Raw genomic sequence first — 9,810 nt, 5'->3', positions numbered from 1 at the left:
CAAATCTCTATTGCTTTGATTTTACACAATGATAAACAACTTGGAACTTCCTTTTACTGGCCGTGTTCACGTTTCCTTTGCTGTCTATGATGTCTCAGTTCAGAAAATGGTTTTGCCTTTTCCTGTATGTCACATCCATATTGTTTTCAACAGTGTTCTGCCAATGAAATTTGGAATCCTTATAAGTGTTCTTTTAGAGGTGGGGGGAGTGGGGAAAATGAGCAGCAGATATTAAGGGCTCAAGTAGAAGGAAAATATTTTGAGAATTATGATGGCAACAAATGTACATGTTTTTGACACAATGGATGGATGTATGGATTGTGATAAGAATTGTACGAGCCCCCAATAAAATGATTAAAAATATAAGTGTACTTTTAGTGTAAAAGTCTACAGGAATTCAGATTCTACATCATTGGCCAAGTTGTTATTGTTCTTACAAATACCAAATTTACCATATAAATTCTTACATTATTTTCAAGCTGATAATGCTGCCTCTATAGTGGACCATAAATGTATACGTATACCTTAGATGCATGCAAGTATCTTGAAATCACATTTGATCAAAGCCCTCACCTAAGAACAATTTGTTCTTCTCATGTGACTGCTCAATACTCAATCCCTCATTCATGGATCACTGCAATGTAAGTAAATGGCAATGTGTGGCGAACAGATTAGATGGTGGCCAGTTATCAGAAAGAATAGTGTCTAAGGTCTTAAAGCCTTGTCCAATGACAAACATCCCTCTAAGTTAGCGGTTCTCAACATGTGGTTCGTGACCCCTTTGGGGGGTCGAACGACCCTTTCACAGGGGTCGCCTGATTCATAACACTAACAAAATGTCAATTATGAAGTAGCAATGAAAATAATTTTATGGTTGGGGAGTCATCACAACATAGATGCTTCAGCGAGCATTGGACACATGGGTTTCAGTTGGACTGGGATGGGATGTTCTCTTAATAAAATTTTACTTTGTGATGTATAGCTCTTTCTTATGCATCTGAGCATCTATACTTTCATATTACTAGACAACCCAGCCTAACACCGTTTCCCACCACACTGGTGTCAAGTGAGGGAGAAAAGGTGTATCTGACATACTGCTCTTGGAGAAAGGCACATCACAAGGAGTCTGGAAAGATAATCAACACTTCCCTGACAGCGAGCCAATGTTATATTCCTGTAGGAATGTGGATGTTTTGGTGGGTGTGAATCTTATTTATAATAAAAGTTTCATGTTAAACTTGTAAAAAAGAGTGTTTACAAGGCACAAGGTACACATATTCTCTCTGAACTAAAGAAGGTCAACACATTTAAAACATGTAAGGAAACTTAGTAGACTTGTAGTCACACTTTATATAAAAAGTTAGTGTGATACTAAGAGCTTTATATTCACGGGGAAGGCATGACATGCATGCCCCTGAGAGAAAATTCCACTTGATTATTTAAGAAAGTATTCCCATTACTGAGCCCAAAATATTGGAGTAGCACTGATGAGAATGACTTATTTCTGTTTAATAAAAATATTCATACCTACTGAGGCCAGATTGTTAAAAATTTGCATCATCACATGACTATAGAGTTTCCTCTAAGAAAGGACGAGCAATGCCCATTCTTCCAAGAAGTCCACAACCACCTCTCAAACATCCAGTGTCCTATAACATCCCATATATTCTGGTTCAGCAAGGTTCCATGCACTCCAATATGAAAGCAGGGAAGATGGCCATCCTGGGAAATTGAGACTTCACATGGGGATTAGACACATGGGTCTGTATTCTACTAAGGATTTCCATCAGGGTTTAGCTCATCCCTTCACTCACTAGACTCACTCACTAATTACACGCTATCTCAAGTACTGCATTCTTCTAGCACAATAAGCTTATCTCTGCAGTTTGTCTGGGACAAACTGCAATCTCGCTCCTTTCTATATTTATGGTTCAGAATAGAGAACAGTCAGAACACATAACATAAGCCAGACAAATGATCAAAACTAAAACCCCGATTCCACATTCGAATCATCTCTTTCATTGGAGGGGAGAAATTCACCTCCTTGCACAGGACCAACCAGAATATTTATCAAAATATGAAACAGTGAAAGCAAGGTAACAACGAGGCTGCTGTGCTTCTTCCATGTGGGCGTTGTTGCTTCTGAACTAGATGGCTGCTTGTTTATCTTCAAGCCTTTAAAACCCCAAATGCTATATCTTTTGATAGCCGGGCACAATCAGTTTTCTTCACCACGTTTGCTTATGCACACATTTGTATTCAGTGATCATATCAGGAAGGTGGGCACCCATTGATATGATATTTTTTTCTTTGATGTCTGATACCTGGTCCCTTCTACACCTTGTGACCACAAAGGCTGGTGTGCTTCTTCCATGTGGGCTTTGATGCTTCTGAGGTGTTGAAGGGATCAGGTATCAGGCATCATCAGAACAAAAAATCATATCATTGTAAATGAGGGTGAGTGCAGACTGGAGACCCAAAGCCCATTGGTAAGCAACTGTACACCCCCTTACTGAAGGGTTGCAGGGAGGAGACAAGCCAGTAATGGTGCAGGGTAGCAACGATGAAACATAGAACTTTCCACTAGTTCTTAAAGTGCTTCCTCCTCCCACTATCACGATCCCAATTCTACCCTACAAATCTGGGTAGACCAGAGTATGTACATTGGTACAGATAGCAACTAGAAACACAAGGAATCCCAGACAGATGACCCCTTCAGGACCAGTGGTGAGAGTGGTGATACCTAGAGGTAGAGGAAAGGTGTAGAAAGGGGGAAACGATTACAACGATCTACACATAACCTCCTCCCTGGGGGATGGACAACAGAAAAGTGGGTGAAGGGAGAAGTTAGACAGTGTAAGATATGACAAAATAATAATAATTTTTGAATCATGGAGGGTTTATGAGGGAGGGGAGAGTGGGAAGGGTAGGGGGAAATGAGGAGCTGATACTGGGTCTCAAGGGGAAAGCAAATGTTTTGAGAATGATGATGGCAACAAATGTACAGATGTGCTTGACACAATGGATATATGTATGGATTGTGATAAGAGTTGTATGAGCCCCCAATAAAATGATTAAAACAATAACAACAACAACTAGGAAACACTGCAGAATTTCTCTTTTTCCTTTTAGCTTCTCATTAGCCATTGGAGAACTTCTGGTATGAACTAACAAAGTAGCAACTCAAGGCCCTGGATTTATGATATCCTCTTGAAGAATTCTAGGTGACTAAAAGCTGACACATTACCTCATGAAAGAGATGATTAATTGAGGGAATTATGAAAATTTCTGTAGTGTTTCTGTTACACACCTACATTTCAGTCACTGTATGGTTGCACTCTTGAGTATTTTGTAGCTTCATGGAGACAGGCCATGGTATTGAAAAGAGAAACAGCAAAGTGAAAGATAGGTAACAATAGAATACAGATATCATCAAAAGTTTTCCACTCTGAGACACAAAGCTACTGTAATGCAATTATTATAGACCGCTCCCTTCAAAAAGTACCTGGATACTCACATGAATACACACTAAGGTTACATACTGAAAAAAAAAAAAAAGCAGGGAATGAAAGTATCACAATAGCATGCCCTTCTGTTTTCTGATTGAGAAACTGTAGTTAGATTCCAGTTTTCTTAGAAGTTGACTGAACTTAAATGCATAGTACTGTTAAACTGTGCAAGGATCCTAGGACTTATACACCAGACTTTGAGATGGTCCACTCCAAGATTTTTTCACATTTGCAGACATGGAAGGCAATTAGTTGAACATGATGTGGGACTCTCAGTTGTGGGACTGAACTCTATGACTTGTCATACATTTGTTCCCACATTTTTTCAGGACAGAAAGGTCCCTGGAGAAGGATATCATGCTTAGTAAGGGAGAGAGAGGCAAAGAAGAGAAAGGCCTTTGACAAAATGGATTCGCACAGGGGCTGTAACAATGGGTTCACACATGGGAACATTTGTGAGGATGGTGCAGGATAGGGCAGTGTTCCTTCTGTTATATAAAAGGTTTTATGAGCTAGAATGGACATGATGACACCTAACAACAACATAGAAAAGGCTGTACTCTGATGCTAACAGTTCACAGCATAGCCAACTGAATATATCATACAGTGACACGAGCTGCCATGGTCACTCTACAATTCTGCTGTGACAGTGTAATGTAGATATAGATCCAATAAGTCTTTCAAGAATTTCGTACACAGCAATGCATCAGGTGACATATTTTAAAGTCTCCACAAGTCTAAATTCCATTCCTTTACGATGAAAAAAAATCCCAAATGTAGTGCTGTCAATTCTAACTCATTTTGACCATGTAACAATGAGTGAAACTGCTCATTAGTGTTTCCAAGAATGAAGATCTGCATGGGTGCAAACAGCCTCATCATCCTCCTTTGATGTGGCTGGTATGCTTGAACCACAGAGGGTATGGTCAGCAACCAATCAATTAAACCAATGAATCAATAGGGTCTCTTCCACACAACAGTTCATGATAAAACATTGCACTTATTCAGCCTCTACAAATTTGAAGAAATTTCCAAAAAAGATTTTGCCACACTAGCTTTTAGTCCTCTTGTCTCTTTTAAGCAGATGTTGCTTCCAATTGAAACAGGTGAAGAAAGTCACCAACATTAATCACAATTTCAGTATTGCTCAAATGGTAACTTGTTGAACTGGGTCAGCATGCAGGCCCATGTGTCTACAATTAAATTCCTGGCAACTACATTTCTGTTCATATGCCTATAGTTGGTTATTCTGTCAGTCATAAATTACAATTACAGAGATGATCTAGAGGTCTTCTGTGTAGTACAAAGAGGAAACAAAGAAAACAGCCTATTCAATTCAGACAACTAGAACTCATTTCCCTGGAAAATCCATGAATCTCAGATAATACTGCTTACCTCAGGCCCATTTATCTGGCTCTTGCATTATTAGGTTGATTGAGGTAATATTAACACCCATGCAAAACAGACACAGCATTGAACACATCAAAACAAAACAAGACCAATCTGTTCTGAGAGGGCACACCATTCCAGAACCGATAATACTGCTTACCTCAGGCCCATTTATCTGGCTCTTGCATTATTAGGTTGATTGAGGTAATATTAACACCCATGCAAAACAGACACAGCATTGAACACATCAAAACAAAACAAGACCAATCTGTTCTGAGAGGGCACACCATTCCAGAACCAATGGAGTTCTACCCTGGACACATGAGGTGACTATGAGTTGAAAATGACTCCACAGCAATGAACAAGAACAAAACCACAATGTTAAATGGTTATCAATTGTATGAGAAATGCAACAGAGATGGAGCTTAAGCAGTAACACATGCATATTTATATTAGGGAGCTTGTGTACGGATTAACACAACGATCATTCACTTTAAGACACACTAGCCCATGAACCCTGGCTTGATTAAAAAAAATTCTAACAACATAGAAGGGTTCTGTGATGAGTTTAAAAATGCACATTTAAAAAAAGAGAACCTGATGCAAAGGGCTTAAGTGGAGAGCAAATGCTTCAAAAATGATTAGGGCAAAGAATGTACAGATGTGCTTTATACAGTTGCTGTATGTATATGTATGGATTGTGATAAGAGTTGTATGAGCCCCTAATAAAATGTTTAAAAGAAAGATTATAGTAAACAACAACAACAACAACAAAAACACATTTAGGTTTCAGTTGCTCAGACTTCCATTCTCAACATAAGGGCAAAATAAAGCTCCATTGTCACTCACCAAATGAAAAGCTCATTAGCAATTAGTTTACATGAAAATTCCCACACTGGAAAAATAAATGGATCATGAAGAAGCACTAGCAACAAAGTAAACCAAAAAGGGAATAGTTACAAGAAATGCAAATGAGGACTTTCAAGTTTATAATCAATATGTGAAGAGCCCAAAGCCACCATTCCAGTCCCAAAGGAAAATGCTGACCATATTGAATTCAGAGTACTGAGATCACAGTGCATGGTTTTGTTCTGTTGTACATTAAAAAAATAATCAGTCACTGAGCCAATTCTGGCATATAGCATCCCATATACACTGTAGAACAGCCCCTGTTTGTTTCTGAAACAGCAGCTCCTTAAGGGAGTAGGAAGCCTCATCTTTCTACTGCAGAGCAGTTAGGGGTTTGGATTTCTGAACCTGTGGTTAGCAACCAAATGCATAACACACTACAACACCATGGGTGCATAGTATTGCTATGAATTGGAGGAAACTAGATGGCAGCTAACAACAAGAAAGGCTTTCTTTTCAATGACTCTAGTTAATTGGTCTACTTAGCACCCAGAATAAACAACTGTCCTAAAAATGAGGGGAGGCACACATAGGTATTCTCTCACCTGATTTCTACTGTGTTATCATGCTGTGTATCTGCCTATAGGATCCTTTTGTCTAGTGGTGGTTTTCGTCTTGTGCCATTAGTCGTCTAATTAATTGAATTCATTGAAAACAGTGATGGAATTAACTAAGGGAATAGCCAAAAAGAGTTTGTTCCAGGAGGGGACAATATCTGACCACAGGGGATCAGGAAAGAGTATATTTCATGTTTTAAGGATAGTCAAATCTCAGGATGATCAGATAAATATTAATAAGGATGAATGGTGTCAGAAAGGTATGATTGAGACTTCAATGAAGAAATGAATACAAAAAGACTGAAGTCAATAAAAAGGTAGCATGTTCCAAAGCAACTGTCCTCCACAAACTGATTAGTTTCCAAAACTGTCACACACAAAAATTTCTTGCACTTCACAAGAGTCCACAAAAATGTGGATTTAATTGCATTTAGCCTAAATAACAATAAATGGTAAAGAATAAGGCCTGGATTGGTCCACACATAACTCCCTGCCATCACGTCTAGTACAACTCACGGCATAGCTATCAGAGTAGAGCTTCCTGTAGGAGTCCCAAGCCAGTGTATCTTTACTGGAGCAGGCAGACTCATCTTCTCCTGCACATTTGCAGCTCAATGTGTAACCCACTGGACAAAAGGGCTCCTTTGTTCATATATTATACACATTACCCAATCAAGTATCAATACAGGAACACATGAAAGGCCAACAGAGAAAGATAAGCAGCCCTAGAAAAGGCCTACCAATTTGTAAGGGAAGCTAATTCATGACACATCAGGCTCTGACAGCAAGTACTCACACTTTAAGGTGTGGGTCCCTAAATGGAAGTTCCTGAGTAGTACCAACTCACCAACAGCTGAGTGCTCAGTTACCAAACAAAAGATTGGAGGATGAAGACAACACAGAAGTACCTTAGAAGAACAATATGGCAACCAACTCCAACTATACCTTACAGCGTATAGTTTTACTCTGGAACCACATACAGTCACCATATGGAATTAAGTGGTAGGCAAAATGACTGATATTTATCAAATTATTATCTAATTTGGAGAGTCTATTCCTATGCAAAAATAAACTCCAAATAGATTAACATAATTATGATCATGTAAAACTATACTATTTTGGAATTTAAAAAATAATGATGCACATTTTGGGCAGGAAAATATATTAAATACTTCGGCTCTTTTAGTAAATTTTAACTTGGATATGATGTTCAACTCAACAATTTCCTCTCACCAGAAAGTGCTTTCCAGAGAGCAACAGAAGTTCAGAAAGGGAATGACGAGAATAAGGGCAGTAACATTCACAAGAGTAAAATTACATTTGAACCACTTGAATCCTTAAAGTGCTACAATAGGTAGGTATAGCCTGGGCCAATCACACATTGGAAACTTGTGTATGAGTCAACACTGATAGACCAAAGACAAAACAACCAACATGTGAAAAACTCAAAAGCATTCTGAAGAAAATAAATCAATGAGAACCCAGACACAGTTTATCATGGAATATACAGAAAGCTCAAAAGAGGCAAAACTAAACTGCACAGTTTATGGATTAAGACATGGGTGTCACAGTTATGAATATTTCTTGGACATAAAATAGTCTCACGGGATAGCTAGGTTACTTGTCTTAATATCATCCAAGCTTTTTTTTCCACGCTGAACAGCAGCAGGAGCTGGTGTCGGAGCTATCCGGTGCCATCCATGTCACTGCTGCGACCCCCGCACCCGCTGCCACCCTGACTGAGCAAATGACCCTTCGTGGCACCCTCAAGGGCCACAACGGCTGGGTAACGCAGATCGCTACCACGCCACAGTTCCCCGCCATGATTCTGTCTGCTTCGCGAGATAAGACCATCATCATGTAGAAGCTCACGAGGGATGAGAGCAACTATGGCATTCCCCAACGTGCTCTGCGTGGTCATCTCTTCTGATGGCCAGTTTGCGCTCTCAGGCTCCTGTGATGGAACACTACGTCTCTGGGATCTTACAACGGGCACCACCACACGCTGCCATGTTGGCCATACCAAGGACGTGCTGAGTGCGGCCCTCTCCTCTGACAACCGGCAGATTGTCTCAGGCTCCCGAGATAAGACCATCAAGCTGTGGAATACTCTGGGCGTTTGCAAGTGCACCGTATAGGACGAGAGCCACTCTGAATGGGTGTCCCGTGTGCGCTTTTCGCCCAACAGCAGCAACCCCATCATCGTCTCCTGTGGCTGGGACAAGTTGGTCAAGGTGTGGAACTTGGCTAATTGCAAACTGAAAACGAACCACATCGGCCACACAGGCTACCTGAACACTGTGACAGTCTCTCCGGATGGATCCCTCTGTGCTTCTGGAGGCAAGGATGGCCAGGCCATGCTGTGGGATCTCAATGAAGGCAAGCACCTTTATACCCTCGATGGAGGAGACATTATCAATGCCCTGTGCTTCAGTCCCAACCGCTACTGGCTCTGTGCTGCCACTGACCCCAGCATCAAGATCTGGGACTTGGAGGGCAAGATCATTGTTGATGAGCTGAAGCAAGAAGTGATCAGCACCAGCAGCAAGGCCGAACCACCCCAGTGCACCTCTCTGACCTGGTCTGCTGATGGCCAGACTCTGTTTGCAGGTTACACAGATAACCTCGTGCGAGTATGGCAGGTGACCATCGGCACCCGGTGGAAATGTGTGGCACAGCTTTTTTGAAATTCAAAGACTGGCTTTCTGAAAAAAAAATATATATATATGAATATATATATATATATGTCAATCTTCCAAAAGTGTAATATTCTACATTCTACTTTGGAGAGTCATGTCTGGGATCTTATCAGCTGTGAGTGGCCATCTGAGATAAATTATTGGTCTTTACTCAACTGGCATTAAAGTGAAAGATAGAAGTCAAAGATTCAATGAAGAATCTAGTCTACATTATCGAGTCTGGTTTTATCTACCCTGAAACCAGAACTAGATGGGATTGTGCAGGTTACCATGACAGATCATTCTAATTAAGTTCTGGACAGAATGGGAGTAAAATGTCCAATAGTATATCAAATTCCTGAAAAAGAAAAACAAGTAAACAAACCAACAAACAATGAGTTGAGACACTTTTTAAAAAAATCATTTAAGACACTCTTTAAACCTTGAACCCAAACTAGCCTCTGCAGTCACCTTTTAGCTAAATAATGGATTGGCTCATAAGAGTACTTTAAGAGTGCCTGTGAGTACTTTCCTCCACTAAAAAAGTTAATTCTATGAGACCAAAGGACAATTATTTTTAAGTAGAGGTGAGGATGAAAGGGAGCAGGGAAACTAGATTAACTAAAAGAGAACAATAAGAACAGAAATGCTGAGATGTTTTACAAATGATGAAGAATGTAGCCAATGTCACTGAACAATTTGTGTAGAAAATGTTGAGTGACAAAACACACTGCTGTCTAAATTATGACTGAAAAACCAAAATAGTCA

The 9,810-nt window shown here is 40.0% G+C and overlaps 1 pseudogene; it reads left to right on the top strand.

Moving 5' to 3' along the window:
* Positions 1 to 8,103: 8,103 nt before the first annotated feature.
* LOC142427519 (small ribosomal subunit protein RACK1-like) lies at positions 8,104 to 9,051 on the top strand (annotated as a pseudogene).
* The last annotated feature ends 759 nt before the right edge of the window (positions 9,052 to 9,810 follow it).

Source organism: Tenrec ecaudatus, chromosome 15, assembly GCF_050624435.1.
Source record: "Tenrec ecaudatus isolate mTenEca1 chromosome 15, mTenEca1.hap1, whole genome shotgun sequence".
NCBI lineage: Eukaryota > Metazoa > Chordata > Mammalia > Afrosoricida > Tenrecidae > Tenrec > Tenrec ecaudatus.
This window is presented reverse-complemented; position numbering and strand designations above follow the sequence as displayed.